The sequence below is a fragment of the Schistocerca nitens genome, chromosome 5 (assembly GCF_023898315.1).
Source record: "Schistocerca nitens isolate TAMUIC-IGC-003100 chromosome 5, iqSchNite1.1, whole genome shotgun sequence".
NCBI classification, from domain to species: domain Eukaryota; kingdom Metazoa; phylum Arthropoda; class Insecta; order Orthoptera; family Acrididae; genus Schistocerca; species Schistocerca nitens.
This window is the reverse complement of record NC_064618.1, coordinates 821,555,607-821,573,930: the sequence shown is the minus strand read 5'-3', so window position 1 is coordinate 821,573,930 and position 18,324 is coordinate 821,555,607. Positions and strand designations below refer to the sequence as shown.

The window sequence follows — 18,324 nt, the reverse complement described above, 5'->3', positions numbered from 1 at the left end:
TTTACCAGCTTCCTTGGAATGTTTAGTTTAGAAATGAGGTACAAGCTATGATGGTTTCATACTCTCACGCGAAAATACTTCGCCGCAATTTACTCATTGAGGTTTGTTATTCATGACATTAAAACCATACTTCAAATAAATTTCGGTTTTGATTTGCTTTCGCCACTGCCAGCCACTTGTAGCAAATGTCGAGAACTGCGCAGAGCGTTTGAGGAAATTCACCATTTATGCTCGTTCGGAGCGAAGTGCCATTCGTACCAGCTGGCGGACTCACGACACCTGATGGAAGCGAAAAAAACGTGCGCCTATGCTACCGCTGACCTTTTCTTCTTCCCCCCCGTCCCCCGCCACCACCACCCTTCCCGGGGGGGGGGGGGGGGGGCTACCCGCTCTTTGGTGGGTTCGTGCGTGGCTACCACCGGGCCCCAGGCTTTGCAGCTTCGTTGTCCTTCCGTGCTGCATGTCTGTCCCCTTGCTATTCCTTTCCCCCTCCATGGGGAACATGTAAGAGATTTTTTGGAAATATGTTCTGCATTTTCCGTAGCCGACATTAGAACAGTCTCACCACTGTTTTCGTTCATTTTTTTTATTTCTTCGTCCCCCTTCTCCTACCCTCCCTCCACTTCATTTGACGTTCTTCTTTCCCTCCCTGTGCGCTCCTGAAGCCCAGCCTACGCGTCTCATGCATCACAGGTCACTGGGTTACGCGTAATTCCCAGCCCCCGGTCTGTCGACAGGTGGGGTTCGCACGTACCTCAGTTACACGCCAGGCCCAGGAAGTGTAATTTGCCTAAGCTGCTACCTTCCCAAATTACCGATTGCTTCCTCTGTCGGGTGTCCGGGAGGTGTGAACTGAGGTATGACCCAAGGCGGGTGCTCCCCATCTGAGGACGGCCCCCAGTTGGAAGAAGCGCGTCATCGGAGGCAATCATGGGGATTTTCTTGCAGTGAGCAAAAATCATCTTATTCTACGTCTACTACATGCAAACAGAATGAGAGTTGCGATTCAAAGACCCTCCCAGCTGCACCAGTCTCCTTCATGGTTTGACGTACGGAAAACGGTCAATCCTTTGATGCAGTAAATCCGTTTATTATTCAGAAACATGTTGATGCAATTGCCGGCCCCGTGAAATCGTGCTGTGGTTTACGTAATGGCACATTTCTTTTGGAGACGACTTCTGATTCTCAAGCACAACTGCTTACAGCTTCTCTTCTCCATGACTATCATGTTCGTGTTGAGGCCTATCTAACGCTGAATTCTCCCGCCGTGTTATTTACGCTAGGCTGCTGGATAGTCTGACGGAGGCAGAAATCCAAACGTACCTCTCTAATCAAGGTGTCACTGCAATCCATCAGGTGATGAAAAAGTAGATGCACCCCTAGTGCCCACACTCTTTTTTTCTCACTTCTGACCGGGTGGTTCTTTCGTCAAAGATACAAGAAAGCTATGAAGTTACCACACTCAGATCGTACATGCCGAACCTGATGCGCTGCTACCAGTGTCATCGTTACAACGACATTCAAATGTCATTTCGACACCTGGCCAAATGTGTAAATCGTGGTAGGGACGTGAACGAGGGAGATTGTCCGCTTCCTTCTCCCTGCTGTATCAGTTGTAATGGCGACCACGCAGTCTCGTTCTCAGATTATGCCGTATATCTCGATGAGAGTGGGCCGTGCCGGAGGTCGGGTGTCGGAAAAAGTGCCTTACCGGTCGCTTGCAAGTTGTTGGCTAGTTGGCCACCCTGCGTTCTACCATCTGGCACTTATAGTACTGTTCCCGCTACACCTCGCTCCACGAAGCTCGTGGTTACGCAGACATGCGACCTCAAATTCAGCACCACGGCTATAATTCGTCGTTCTCCTCCTCCTCCTCCTCCTCCTCCTCCAACAAGCCACCAGACTTCCGCCTCATGGGGAAAAGTCACCAGTTACACAACAGGCAGGCCGGTAAGGACAGATGGAATACTCCCTTGAAGACACCTTATGTCCCTCCAGCCAACAAACATCCAAGTCTTCTGGCAACTGGAAAGTCTCCCAGAAATCAAAGGCAAACTGTGGTCTCCTTCTGACTTGGAGATCCTCTTCGACGGTGTCCCCGGCAGCTGTGGAGATAACTCTCCTTCATTTTTTTCCCTCCTCCCCTTTCCTTGTCATGACTCTCCTCCAGTGGAACATTCGCCACGTTCAATCCAAAAATGAGGACTTAGGACTACTCTTGGAATCACAGCATATGATTGTCCTCTGCCTCTAGAAAACAAACTTGCGTCATCATGACCGCTTTGAGCTCTTGCATTTCTTCCCAGTCGGCTTTGAACTTACCCTGAGGATGGCATTCCATTTTACGGGGGAGGTATGCTCCTCATCATGGATGATCTTAATAGTCAACCCATGTCCCTGACTACCTGGTTTCATGCTGTTGCAGTCCGCATTTTCCTTCCTCACTTGACCTTTTCCCCTTATACTGTTTACATCCCTCAATCATTTGGTGTCACCAAGGCAGATTTTCTGTAGCTTACTGGGCAATTCCCTCACCCCTTTCTGCCGCCTGGTGACCTTCATGCTCACCATGCCCTTTGGGGTTCTCCCAGAATCTGTCAGAGAGGTGCCCTCTTGGCTAAAGTTTGCAAGCAACTTCACCTCATGGAGCACCCACATTCCACTCAGGCTCCTTGCACACCTATTCGCATTAGGACCTCCCCTTCTGTACTGCCCACTATCTCAAGTGATCTGTTCTGACACGTACTCGAGCGACCCTACCCCGTGTATTATCCATTTATTGACACTAACCCCACCTACATTCACACACTAATGGCAGCTTTCTAAGGCCGACTGGAGGCTTTACTCTTCTCTGGCGACTTTCGACGAACAACATTGTCCCAGTTGTGATGACCAGGTAGAATATCTTACTAATGTTATCCTTACCGCCGCAGAACGTTTCATTCCTCGCGCTACCTATTTATCACGCCGTGTCCCGGTTCCTTGTTGGACTGAGGCCTGCCGCGACCCAATTCGTACGCGGAGACGTGCTCTCCGCGTTTTTAAGCGTCATTCTATGATGATGGCATACTGCATTCGTTAAAAATAGTTGGGTACACAGTGTCGTTCCGTCACTTGGGATAGGAGAAATCTACATAGATTTACTTTACTAGTTCTTTTAACAGCTCCACTCCCTCTTCCATCGTGTGGTCCAGCCTTCGGCGGCTCTCTGGGACGAAGATCCATTCCCCAATTTTCGGCCTGACAGTGGAAGATGTCATAGTGGACCCTATTACTCTCTCAAACACCTCAGGCCACTATTTTGCGGAAATTTCAAGCTCCACCCATGCTAGCCATCTGTCTTCTATGCCTGCTAATCCGGCCCATGACATTTTTTCGACGCCTCCTTGGATTTAGGGTATGCAGGCCGCCCTTCCTCCCTACCACCACCGGGAGTCCGCTTCCGTCAACTGCTCCATTCTCTTTCATTCCACTTTCATAAAACTTTCTTGACAACTTGGGGTACAGCACCGCTTTGGCTCCGGACCTGCCTGCTCCGTGACCTTTGTCAGTTTCCCAAGGATGGTACCCCTTCTCTTGTTTATCGTCGGGCATTTGCTGCTCTATGCGCACAAATGAAGGATGCCACATTTATTTACACTGATGGTTCAAAAACATCGTTTGGAGTGCCTATATTGTTGGCGACACCCCAAATCGGTTTCGGCTTCCCGACCAGTGTTCGGTTTATACTGCGGAGCTTTACGCTGTTCTCCATGCTGTCCAATACATCCGTCGCCATCAGCGGATACAGTATGTTATCTGTTCAGATTCTCTCAGCTCTCTCCTCAGTCTCCAAGCTCTCTACCCTGTCCACCCTCTGGTCCACCGGATTCAGAACTGCCTACGCTTGCTCCACTTGGGGGGACGTCTCAGTGGCGTTCCTCTGGATCCCAGGACACGTTGGTATCTGTGGAAATGAGGCGGCCAAGGCTGCAGTCTCTCTTCTTCGGCCAGCTATTCGCACAATTCCCTTCGCCGATCTACGGAGTGTTTTATGTCGTCGTGTTGTTCTTTTATGGCATGCACATTGGTCGCCACTTCCCCATAATAAATTGTGGGACGTGAAAGCTCTTCCCTGTGCTTGGACCTCTTCCTCCTGAACGCGTCGTCGAGAGGAGGTAATTTTAACTAGACTCCGGATAGGGCACTGTCTTTTTAGCCATAGACATCTTTTAAGCGGCGATCCTCCCCCACTCTGTCCCCACTGCTCTCAGCTGTGGACGGTAAGACACCTTTTACTTGAGTGCCCTTATTTTACTCCGTTACGCGCCCGTCTACAGCTGTCGCCTGATGTATCTTCCATTTTAGCAGATGACACGCGCTCAGCCGATCGCGTTCTCGAGTTCATTAGTGCCAGTGAGATGTCAGTCATTTGAAGCTCTTTTTGGGGATAAACAACCCTTCTATAGTGGTTTTTTAAGCTTTCCTTCTGTTTTTGGTTTCCCCATTTTTTGGAGTTTCGCTCGCATTGCTGCTGGCTTCCAGTTTCGTTTTTTACCTTTTCCTAAGTCACAGACTGGGCGCTAATGACAGTAGCAGTTTTGCGCCCTAAAACCATAACAAAAAAGCTCCACTTACGATCACTCTGCATTCCTCCATCGGAAACGAGTGGAGGTGGCTCGGGCGATACCATTCTCTTCTCAGAATCGTGAATGCTACAATGCCGCCTTTCCTGTGAGGGAGGTAGATCATGATCTCACTACAACTGATTCTCCGCCCATGGGCCGCACGATGTTCACATTCATATGTTACAGAACCTTTCTCTTCTGGGCAAGAACTTTCTCCTTCGTACGTACAATCGCATCTGGGCAGAGGGCACGATTCCCAGACGCCGACGTGAAGCCTTTGTCATACCCATATGTAATCCCAGCAAGGACAAACACCTTCCTTTTAGTTATAGCACCATTTCTCTCACTAGCAGTGTTAGCAAACTAGTGGAATGTATGACTCCTGCCCGGCTGGTATGGTGGCTCCAGTCTCGCAATTTACTAATCACTGCACAGTGTTGATTTCGAGCGCGCTGTTCTGCAGTTGACCATCTCGTCATTTTGTCAACCCATGTCACGAATGGTTTTCTTCGGATATCCCAGACTGTGGCCGTGCTTTTCGATCTGGAGAAAGCCCACGACAGCTGCTGGAGGACCGGTATATTCACTCTCTACACAAATTTTTAAAAGACTGAGTTTTCATGGTGCATGTGTCTCCTTCTTTGTCGTACACCTTTATGCACGAAAAAGGTGTGCCTCAGGTTTCCGCCCCGAGCGTCGTCCTCTTTATCGCCATTAACCGTATAATGGCCTTTTCGTTGACAGATTTTGCCATCTGTTGCACGGACTTGTCTCGTTTAAGCGACGTATTCAACGATGTCTCGATCGTTCATACTCGTGGAGCATTGACAGTGGTTTTCGCTTTTCCATAGACAAAACCGTTTTACGAGTTTCTGGCGGCTCATTTGGTTTCTTCCACCGTCGTTACATCTTGAGCCTGTTGCTCTTCCACTCATTGAAACTACGAAATGCCTGGGGCCCATGCTCGATAGGAAACTTTCTTGATCCTCTCACGTGTCTCGCCTTGCCGCTCACTGCACGCGGCCCCTCAGTGTCCTGCGTGTCCTCAGGCTTACTTCTTGTGGATCTGATCGAACCGCCGGCCGGAGTGGCCGTGCGGTTCTGGGCGCTACAGTCTGGAACCGAGCGACCGCTACGGTCGCAGGTTCGAATCCTGCCTCGGGCATGGATGTGTGTGATATCCTTAGGTTAGTTAGGTTTAATTAGTTCTAAGTTCTAGGCGACTGATGACCTCAGAAGTTAAGTCGCATAGTGCTCAGAGCCATTTGAACCATTCGGATCGAACCACCCTGCTCCGTTTGCGCCGGTCCCTTGTCTGTTTGAAACTGAACTATGGGTGTTTCGTTTATGCATCTGCACGTCCATCCCTCTTACACCGTCTCAGTACTATACACCGACGTCGTATCTGTTAGGCCACTGGCGCCTTTTACACTAGCCCGGTTGAGAGTCTGTATGCGCAAGCCCCCGAACTACCGCTGTCTTACCACCGTCACTGCCTCCTCGGCAGATACGCATGCCGTTTGTCTGCCATGCCTGGCCACCCATTCTATACCTCCTCCGTAGATGACTTCTTTGATCGCCAGTATGGGGCGCGTCCCTCTTTTGTTTTCTCCTGGAGTTCGCTTTCGGCTTTTGATCCGCTAGCTTAATTTCACTCTACCTGCTACTTTCCCGATGGGTATGAACCGTTCATCACCTTGGCTTCGTGCGGCGGCCCGTGTTCACCTTGGCCTTCTTTAGCTTGCTAAGGACGCTACTCCAGCCTCACTCTATCGCCGTGAGTTCCACGACCTTCGCACGGAACTTCGCGGTAGTGTCTTTGTGTACACTGATGGCTCTTGGACTGACCCTGGTGTCATGTGTGCCTTCATTGGTACCGACGATTTTCGGTATCGGCTTCCGGAACACTTCCTAGTACCTACATCAGTGCTCTTCGCCCTGTATCAGGCCGTGCAGTGCATCCGCTATGACACTGTGCCCTTCGGAGTCTTTGTGTCCATCCGTCCGTTAGTGCAAAGGGACCAGAAAATCTATCACCTGCTCGCTCTTTGACAGAGCCCCTGCGCTTTTGTTTTTGGTCCCTGGCCACGTCGGTCTGACGAGAAACGAGGCCGCTGACGCTGCTGCCAAGACTGCAGTCCTCGTACCTCGGCTCTCTAGTTCTTCCATTCCCTTTGATGATATGTGTTGCTGTCTGTCAGCAGGTGGCGTCACTTTGCCATTACCGCCCGCCCTCCCTTCATGGGAACAAGCTCCGGGGCATTAAGCCTCTCCCAGAGGCTTGGACGACCTCCTCTCGTCCATCTCGCCGTGAGATCATTTTATCTATGTTGCTTATTGGGCACACTCTTTTTAGCTATTTTTAAGTAATGCTCCCCCACGACTTTGTGCTCATTGCCCTCGACCTTTGACGGTTCGGCCATTTCCTGACTGAATGCCCTTTTTTTTAACCACTTACGTTCTCATTTATTTTGCCGTCTGACTCATTGGCCGTTTTAACTAACGAGGCGCTGCCTGTCGACCGCGTTTTACTTTTTATCCGTCGTAGCAATATGGCGAAGGAAGTTTAATCTGTAGTTTCGGACCCCCGTCTCTCTATGGCGTATTTTGTGGACCTTTCTCCAAGTCCCTGCTTTTGGCGCTCTTTCCTTTCGTCGATTAGGATTGACGTGTAGTCGTTTTTAACTCCTGTCTTTGTCTTCGTGTTCTACGGTTCAGATTTTCATTGCTAATAAAGTCAAATACCAGAATTACCATTTAAATAGCATATGCCAAGATGGTATGTTCGTTTTTTTTCCCCCTAGACACAGGGAATATCTGAAAGATAATAAGCTTTTGGTAGGTATTAATTAAACGGTGCACTTGACGATAAATGAGTTACAAGAAACTCACCACGTGTGTTGTACCATCAGCTATTATTTTTGAGAACATTATTTAGGCTCCTCAGCTCAGTAGCAATCTTCAGGCACCTATATGGTTGCAAAAATGCTTAAAACAAGGTATAAAAAATTCGATAGTATAATAAAAGTTACATTTAATATATAAAAGTAAATAATTATCAACTACTAGCGTTGTGCCTCAGTTCTTTGCGTTTTTCCATAGCTTTAACAAACACAAGAAAGAATACATTTGCTATCAATAATACAGGGTGTTACAAAAAGGTACGGCCAAACTTTCAGGAAACATTCCTCACACAGACAAAGAAAGAAAATATGTTATGTGGACATGTGTCCGGAAACGCTTACTTTCCATGTTAGAGCTCATTTTGTTACTTCTCTTCAAATCACATTAATCATGGAATGGAAACACACAGCAACAGAAAGTACCAGCGTGACTTCAAACACTTCGTTACAGGAAATGTTCAAAATGTCCACCGTTAGCGAGGATACATGCATCTACCCTCCGTCGCATGGAATCCCTGATGCGCTGATGCAGCCCTGGAGAATGGCTATTGTATCACAGCCGTCGACAATACGAGCACGAAGAGTCCCTACATTTGGTACCGGGGTTGCGTAGACAAGAGCTTTCAAATGCCCCCATAAATGAAAGTCAAGAGGGTTGAGGTCAGGAGAGCGTGGAGGCCATGGAATTGGTCCGCCTCTACCAATCAATCGGTCACGGAATCTGTTGTTGAGAGAAGCGTACGAACACTTTGACTGAAATGTGCAGGAGCTCCATCGTGCATGAACCACATGTTGTGTCGTACTTGTATAGGCACATGTTCTAGCAGCACAGGTAGAGTATCCCGTATGAAATCACGATAACGGGCTCCATTGAGCGTAGGTCGAAGAACATGGGGCCCAATCAAGACATCACCAACAATGCCTGCCCAAACATTCACAGAAAATCTGTGTTGATGACGTGATTGCACAATTGCATGCGGATTCTCGTCAGCCCACACATGTTGATTGTGAAAATTTACAATTTGATCACGTTGGAATGAAGCCTCATCCGTAAAGAGAACATTTGCACTGAAATGAGGATTGACACATTGTTGGATGAACCATTCGCAGAAGTGTACCCGTGGAGGCCAATCAGCTGCTGATAGTGCCTGCACACGCTACACACGGTACGGAAACAACTGGTTCTCCCTTAGCACTCTCCATACAGTGACGTGGTCAACGTTACCTTGTACAGCAGCAACTTCTGACGCTGACATTAGGGTTATCGTCGACTGCACGAAGAATTGCCTCGTCCATTGCAGGTGTCCTCGTCGTTCTAGGTCCTCCCCAGTCGCGAGTCATAGGTTGGAATGTTCCGTGTTCCCTAAGACGCCGATCAATTGCTTCGAACGTCTTCCTGTCGGGACACCTTCGTTCTGGAAATTTGTCTCGATACAAACGTACCGCGCCACGGCTATTGCCCCGTGCTAATCCATACATCAAATGGGCATCTGCCATCTCCGCATTTGTAAACATTGCACTGACTGCAAAACCACGTTCGTGATGAACACTAACCTGTTCATGCTACGTACTGATGTACTTGATGCTAGTACTGTAGCGCAATGAGTCTCATGTCAACACAAGCACCGAAGTCAACATTACTTCCTTCAATTGGGCCAACTGGCGGTGAATCGAGGAAGTACAGTAGATACTGACGAAACTAAAATGAGCTCTAACATGGAAATTGTTTCCGGACACATGTCCACATAAATCTTTTCTTTATTTGTGTGTGATGAATGTTTCCTGAAAGTTTGTAACACCCTGTATAACCGTCTTCATTATATACAACAATCTGCTAACGCTGGGTAACTTTTCGATTGCCCAACTGCAGAAATCACGTGGTTGTGAGGCGAAGAAATCATCGAACGCATTTTCATCCGGAAAGAAAGTTCGTTGAAGGCTGTTAGAGCGCGGAAAGGGGCAGATCTGAGGTCGCAATATCAGGTGAATAAAAATGGATACGGAATGTCTTCCCTATCCAACTCCAATATAGTGTTTTTTGTCAGTCTAGCAAAAACGCGGGCGGGCGTTGTCGTGCAGTAGCACCACTTCACGTAGTCTTCCTGGTCGTTGTTCTTGGATTGCATGCGTAAGACGACTCAGCGTTGCCAGTAAATGTCAGCAGTTGAGGTTACACCTCGGGGTAGCAATTCGTAGTGCACCATACCGTCTCTGTTCCACCAGACGCATAACATTACCTTTCGTAAATGCGCGCAGGACTTTGTATGGTGAGTTGCTGTTTTGTTTATGCTTAACCATACCTACCTTCACATGTTAGCATAAAGACACCATTTCTCGTCAATAATAACGATGTAGGATAGGAATAGTCGGTGTTGTTCATGAACGAATTGATGACGAGCAAGCAGCAAAGATGCACAAGGGGCCACCCGCTGATTTTTATGAATTTGACGTAGAGCATGCGGTACCTCTAAACCCGATTTTTGAACCTGTCCCGTTGCATGCAAATGTCGCCATATGGTGGAATGATCACAGTTCATCACATTTGCCAGTTGTGGAGTACACAGACATAGAACCAGTGATCCACATCTACATGAATACCATGCAATTCACAATTGGGTGCCTGGCAGGGGGTTCATCAAACCACCGTAAAACTATTTCTCTACCGCCCCACTCTCGAACAGCGCGAGGAAAAGCCCGAACATTTAAATCTTTTTTTGCGAGATGTGATTTCTCCTATTTTGATCATTTCTCCCAATGTAGGTGGGCGCCAACAAAGGATTTTCAGTTTTGTGGAGAAAGATGGCAATTGAAATTTCATGAGATCTTGCCGCAACGAAAAACGCCTTGGTTTTAATTATTGTATCACGTATGTGGCGCACTATTTTGCAATAGTGCAAAACGAACCGCCCTTGTTCTAACTTTTTCGGTGTCTTCGTGGATCGCATCTGACGCGGACCCCCACACTGCACAACAAAACTCCAGAAGACGTCCATGCGTGTAGTGTAGGCAGCCTCTTCAGTACACCTGTTGCATTTTCTCTGTGTTCTGCAATAAATCGTAGTCTTTGGTTTAATGTACCCACAACTTTATCTATGTGAGCGTTTAAATTTTTTATTCGTAATTGTAAGCCATTAGCATTAAGTTGAATTTACAGCCTTTAGATTTATGTGATGTACCGTATAACCGAAATTTAGCGGATTCATTTTGGAACTCATGTGGATGGTTTCACACTGTCTGATTTTAGACTCAGTTTGCACGTTTTGCCCCATAAGATAGCTTGTCAATCGTTTTGCAATTTGTTTTGATTACCTGCAAACAACCTGAGTCCTATTCTGTCTCATAAATCGTTTATGTAGCTCAGGAACAGCAGAGGGCCTATTACACTTCTTTGGGGAACGCCAGATATTTCTTGTTTTGCTCGATGACTTTGTCAGTTATTACGTATTGTGACCTTTTCTGAGAGGAAGTCACGAATCCAGTCTCAACTGAAACGATAGTCCATAGGCACTCAGTTCGATTATAAGTCGCTTGTGAAGTAAGGTGTCAAAAGCCTTCAGGAAATCTAAAAATATGGAATCAGTTTGACATCCCCTGTCAATAGCTCTCATTACATCGCCAGACTAAAGAGCTGGTTGTGTTTCATAAGAACGCTATTTTCCGAATCCGTGTTGGCTACTTGTCAATAAATCGCTTTGTTTGAGGTAACTGATGTTGTTCATAGTATGATCAGAAGACTCTACGGGGAGCAATTCTCAAAATCAGTCAGACGCCTATATAAGTCGCTCTCAGACGTCCGACCCGTCAGTCGGCAAGACTCACCGGAGGAGAAACACCCTTCTGAAGATGTCCAGCGCAGCTCTGGACGAAACGTTAGGAGCTGAAGAGTTTCATGGACCACAACCTTACATCCCGGAAGGTTTACCAGAAAATATGTTGTTCAAACACACACGTTCCAAAATCCTACTGCAAATCGACGTTAGCGATAATTCAGCAGATTGCTCCAATTTCCTTACTTCAGTATGGCGTGACTTGTACAACTTAAGTTTCTAGTTACGATTTTAACGAGCGATCGGTTGTATACGATTGTAAATTCGGAGCTATTGTATGAGCGTACTCGGAGAGGAACCTGACTGGTATACAATCAGGACCCGAGGCGTAAACTTTGTGTTTTAACCTGCTTAATAACACCGAGGATATCTACTTCATAGTTACGTTGGCAGCTGTTTTTGGTTCGAATTCTCGAATATTTACTTCGTCGTTGTTTGTGGAAGGAACTCTACTATGCCGGCTGCGGTGGTCTAGCGGTTCTAGGCGCTCAGTCCGGAACCGCGCGACTGCTACGGTCGCAGGTTCGAATCCTGCCGCGGGTATGGATGTGTGTGATGTCCTTAGGTTAGTTAGGTTTAAGTAGTTCTAAGTTCTAGGGGACTAATGACCACAGATGTAAACTCCCATAGTGCTCAGAGCCATTTGAGCACTACTATAGTGGCACTGTCATCAGTAAAATCAACATAGTTATTGCGCAGCCCAGATATTGTCTCTTTCCGCTGGTGTACTTCATATACGACCAGAATCTCTCTGGGTTTTTCTACCAGAGTTTCATGCTATTTATTTGAATTTAAACCACATGTAATCTATGGTTACGTATTCAGATTGGGATGATTAATTTGCTCAAACGATGTTAATCAAATCTCAAAGGTCTTTTGAACGTGCAGCGTACTTAATGTCGAAACGATTCTCCCTGAAACGAGAAAACCATTTTCTTGCTGTGCTCTGTCCAATGGCATCCCCATGCACCGCGCAAATGCTTTGGGCTGCCTCAGCTGCTGTCACCTTTATATTGACTTCAAAAAGAGTGTTCAGATTTCTCCACTTGGCACTCCATTTTGTGGCGTCCGCAGCTCCACTCACTGTCTCCAAATGACAAAAGTGCTACGAACGCATGCACCAACTTAATACAAATGAGCAACAATAGTTCGTAGACAAAAGGTACGAGTTCGTCAGGTCTATTAAGATAACTATGGAATACCATGTAGTGATTGTAATGGGATGTAGTAAATCTACATATTCAACGTCCATGGTTTGAAACATTCAATAGGAAATCAGAAATAGCATAAAGAAGATGTAACAGACACAGCGTAAAAAGATGGTGTATGAGAAATACATATAGTAGTAGTAAATAACAATTAACCGCAATGTTAAATAGTCTAACGCAGGACTGTATACGCACAAATAATACACAATCGTACCGTAAACTATTTTTTGGCGCGTATGACCTTTATTGTTTTAGCGCCCTAAAACAAAACAAACAGTTTTACGTTGCGATTAATAATTTTCTTCTACTACTTTGTATCTATTTCTCATACACTATGACCATTCGTATTACGTCTTTTTGCTATTTCTTATTTTTAATTTCTTACTAAATGTTTCATGTCTTGGACGTTGAATATGTAGGTTTGCTACCGCCCCTTACAATGACACTATTGTGTTCCATAACTGTCTTATGACCTGTTACGCTCATACCTTATGTCTGTGAACTACTGTTGATCATACTATTTTCAATTTATAATTATTGACTTGTATCTGTCTGATGTAGCAGTTTTGTTGTATTATTGAACTTATTTTATACATTGTTGTAACCGTATAGGTGCCTGAAGAAGACTCTACGGAGGCGTGGAAACCAGTAGCCTAATTAGAGGTTTCATAATTAAAAGAATTCGTGCGCCTGAGTTTCCGGCATGTACACAGTGCGTTGCGTTTTGTAACACGAAAAGGACGTCTATGGATTTGAAAGGCAGGGTCTTAATGCTTCGTCGGTCCCTGCACCGAACGTAAACTGGAAGACAGAAATAGAAACGGTACAGGAACGTGTACGACGAGGTTGCTTAGAGATTGTGGAATGCGTGGTCGGGGGAGAGCTGGAGTCAATGTTAGTGTAAGGAAATAACACCAGTTCGTACGAACATACCGAAGACTAGTCCTTGTAAGCATCAGAATTACGTCGTGTCAGGTGATTGTTGTGACACAGTTACGTCTGAGAAATTATGGAACTGTAGCGGAACATTGTATAAGGGTTATTACCCACATCAGCGCACATCCTTTTGTATTCCTTCAGGGCTATTACTGGTACTTTTACCTGTAGCAGAAAAGTTTACTGAAAGCTCAGCGAACGAGTTCCTTCCTTGACATGTTTTAGTGAAAGATGCTGGGATTACGACATTGCGCCAACAAGTTATCGTATAAACAGGTCTTTGTTAACAACACCAGTCAACAGCCATTTTGCATCTGGGATGTGATACACCAATTAGGATGTATTTTGGTGTGTAGAATTTGAATATACCTTTCAAAATGTTCTAGCACGCACCATTTTTGAATTTTTAAAAGTTTATTTTTCTATTCAGTATTTAGCTTTTTGCTGTTCTTCTGTTTCGATGTTTGTTTTTGATTTGCAAAGGAGAATTGGAAGAGCTACAAATCATCAGAAAATGGTTGGTGTGGTAATCCCGTGGTGTGTGAGATATCCTCAGTGAGTCTTTCTGTGAAAGATAGTGTAACTTTTGTGTTTAAAACTTACACTAAGAAAAATGGTAACTAGTAAATCGCGTTGCTGTTTAAACCACCCCGACAACTTTTGTTATGTGTGTGGAAAATTCACTCCAAACGCCCAAGGGAAACCAATCACTGATTTGGTTAAGAAGGCATATAAATTGTATTTTGATTGTCCTGTAGGTGAGAAAGATAAAAATTTGGCACCTCATGTTGCCTGCATAACCTGTACTAAAACCTTAACCGAGTGGTTGAAAGAAAAACGCCGAGCTGTACCGATGGTGTGGTATGAACCTAAAGACCATCATTCAGACTGTTGCTTCTGTCTTACAAATATTTCGGGACATCCAAACAAAACTAGACATAAAGTATCCAAATGTATCTTCAGTCCATTTGCCTGTGCCCCATGATGATTGCCTGTTCCTGTCTGTAACTTGAAAGCCACGGAACCAGATACCATATCAAGTGAACCAGAAAGTATTGAACATATAGAAGAGTACTGCCCTCAACATCATGACACTTCGCTTTAGCTCCTTAATCAAAAGGAATTGATCGATTTGGTTCGCGGCCTAAAACTTTAGAAACAGCAAGCTGACTCTTGGGGTCTAGACTGCAACAACGGAACCTTCTAGCTCCAAGGACAAAAATTTTCTGTTTCAGATAAAGAGGTACTACCTACGCTCAATATTTCGATGTGCAGAATTCAATGTGTGTGTGTAGAGATGTCAATGATCTGATAGGTACACCTAGGTGTACAACATAATCCACAGGAGTTGTGACTATTTAATGACTCCGGTAAAACCAGCTTGAAAGTAGCACTACTGCATAATGGCAGTGCATTTCCATTGGTACCTTTGGCTTACGCAGTAGACATGGAAGAAACTTATGAAACCATGGCTTTGCTGGTAGAGGCAACCAATATAAGGATCATGAATGGCAGCATTGCTGTGATTTAAAAGTGGTTGCACTCCTTATAGGTTTACTGGCTGGATTCACGAAATACTGCTGCTTTTTGCGCCTTTGGGACGGCCGTGACACCAAGAGCCACTATACAGTCAAGGAATGGCCTATAAGGAAGTCACACATTCCTGGAAACGTGAATATGAACAATACCCCATTGGTTGAGACCGAGAAAATCATTTTGCGTCCCCTTCACATCACGTTGGGCCTTATCAAGAACTTTGTAAAAGCTCTGGGTAAAGAAGGTGAGGCTTTAAATAACCTAAAAGAAAAGTTTCCCAAATTAAGTGAGGCAAAGCTGAAAGAGGGTATATTTGTTGGACCACAAATAAGAAAATTGTTGAGAGATCCAAACTAAGGTACCAAACTCTCAGATATCCAATAAGCTGATTGGTCTCCTTTTAAAGCAATTGTGAAGGGATTTTTGGGTAACAGAAAAGACAAAAACTATTTACCATTGTGAGTGATCTGTTGGACAACTATAAAAACAAGGGATGTAGAATGTCGCTTAAAATTCACTTTTTACATTCTCACCTTGATTTCTTTTCGGAAAATTTGGGAGCCGTAAGCGATGAGCAAGGTGAACAGTTTCACCAAGACATTCTTACCATGGAACACCGTTACCAAGGACATTGGAACTCTTAAGATGATGGGTGACTACTGCTTGTGCCTTGCTAGGGAGAGAGATGAAACGGCAAACGAAAGAAGAGCTCCGTCGTCGCATTTTTCAAAAACCAGAGACTATTAAAGGTGAAAATGTCTTCTGAACTAATTTGGACTTTTGACATCATGCCCATATGTGTTGATTTCAAACGTTCTGAATGTCTGACTGTGTATTTTAGTTTGACTTAATTACGTCAGTTTTCGCTATTACCATTTTTTTATTCTGCTGTGTATCTAAGAGACGTGACGTCATAGAGAGAAACTGATTTTACCAGTGCATTCAGCACCCCAAAATTTGGCAAATCCACCCATTTACAAACCAGATGCAGAAAAAACTAACGTAATCTAGACGAAGACTTAACTGTGCAGTGCACAAATCAGCTACGAACTGACGTTTGGCATTCTGGCTTGTTAAACCGATCGTTGTTAGGTTTTAGCTTCAACTCGACATCTAGAAACAGAAGCAGTAGTTCTCCATGGAGAAAACAGTTCAGATGCATGCTGTTGTTTTAGACAACGCTTCTTTCCTGGGCATCTGCCATGACAGTAGTTCTCTGTGCAACGTGCCTACTGCACGTAGGTGACAATTGCGTGCGCGTGAGATCCAAAACAAATTGGGCATAACATTTTACAAAATCTCGTTAAATGCTTATGGCCTTCTGGCGAAAAATAAAAAAAATTATTAATTTCAACCGCCTTCAGAAGATCAAAAGTTCATCGAAGCAGATTGCATGGTTCCCCGACATTGGTAAGTTACGTAACAGAAACAGTGCAATATACGTTCAGTGGCCATATACCGTAGAGCACTGACTAATCTTCTCCGTCTGTAATATTGCAAACGGACAAAAAGTTCAAGTAACTCGCAGCGCATTACTATGCTTCTTGCAAGTTAATCCGATGTTGTTTTCAGATCTACACGAAACAGTGCCCGGCTACTTTCTTCACGGGTATTGTGTATCTCGATATGCTGGAAAACTTCTTAATTCCACAGACCGATGAAGGTGACAGATGGGATGATTTACTATCAACAAGACGGTGCATCACCTCATTCGTCACGGAAGTTAGAGGCTTCCTCGACAATAGCTTCCCAAGTCGGTGGATTGGCCTTGAAGGGCTAGTCGCATGAACGCCACACTCGCCAGACTTGACACCACTGGATTTCTTTCTCTGGGGTTTCGTTAAAGACCGTGTACGAGGGTTGAATAAAAAGTAATGCCTCCACCTTCGTTATTTGGGTTTGGATGGGAATATTTTAATAAATCAAACGCAGAAGTCATCCTTAGAATGTGATCTTTAATTACCAATAATCACCAGCCAATTGGATACATTTCTGCCAACGATGAACAAGTTTTCTGAAGCCATCACGGAAGAAGTCGACACTGTTTTCCCAACCACAGTCTCAAAGTTCTATCAACGACTTCATCAGAAGCATAATGATGTCCCTGCAGATCACCTTTCATTATCGGTAACAGATGGAAGTCAGACGGTGCTAAATCTGGACCGTATGGAGGATGCCGCAAGGTGGTGAGATTCAGTCCCTGAAGTTCTGCTGTGGTGGCACTTGAAGTGTGTGGTTTGGCAAACTCATGCTGCAGGAAAACATTTCCCCTTTCCTTTCGGATCCTTGTTATCCGTCGTTTCAGAGTTCGCAGCGTTTTGATGTAACGCTCTGAATTTATTGTTGTTCCACGATCAAGGAAATAAACATGGGTAACACCATCTGCGTCCCAGAACACTGAGGCAATGATTTTTTCCAGCTGAGGGCTGCGCGTTGAATTTCTTTTTCTGGGGCGAGTCTTAGTGTAGATACTCCATCGAGACCGACGTTTCATCTCAGGGTCGTGATGGTGTACCCACGTTTCGTCTCTTGTCACAGTTGAATGGAGAAGGGCGTCACGTTCATTCTCGTAAAGCGAGAGACGTTCCTGGCAAATTTAAAGTCTGTGCGCTTTCAATTCAGGAGTCAGCATCCGGGGTAACCATCGTGCACAGATCTTCCGATAGCTAAGCAAAGCAATAATGTGACCCACACGGTCTTGTGAAATGGCGATTGTGCTTGCAGTTTCTCTGAGTGATCCGACGATCGTCCTGAATCAATCTGTCAACTTTTTGCTTGTGAAACTCGGTGGTTGCTATCGCAAGACGTCCAACTCTTTGTCACGCATGTCAGACGTTCCCGCCTCAACGTCCTTAAACTTACTCGTCCAACGACGCACAGTACTCACATCGACACAATCACCATAAACTGCTTTCATTTTCTGATGAATCTCCTTTGGGCTGACACCTTCTCCTGTCAAGAATTTGACTGCACGTTGCTTAAATCGCATTGACCGACCGTCTGCGCAGAGTTCCATACTTTACACTGTAACAACTTCCCGTCAACTGGAGCTGTGAAGAGGCTACGGAACAAGCCAGTACCTGCCGCATATCAATACTGCCAACTGTTGAACAGTCACGAAGGTGGAGGCATTACTGTTCAGTCAACCCTCCTATATGTTCTTCCCCTACGAAAGAATTTAGCCTACCAGAAAAATCGAATGTACGCAGCCATCGCACAGGTTACGCCTGATTTACTGCGGCGAGTGTGAGAAGAAATTGATTACTGATAGGATGTATGCCGCATGACAAATGGTAGTCACATCGAA

At 45.3% G+C, this 18,324-nt stretch overlaps 1 protein-coding gene across 2 annotated transcripts in view; it reads left to right on the top strand.

The window, feature by feature from the left end:
* Positions 1-18,324, top strand: part of LOC126259250 (kinesin-like protein Klp10A) — a 291,616-nt gene that overhangs the window by 136,008 nt on the left and 137,284 nt on the right. The window lies entirely within an intron of this gene.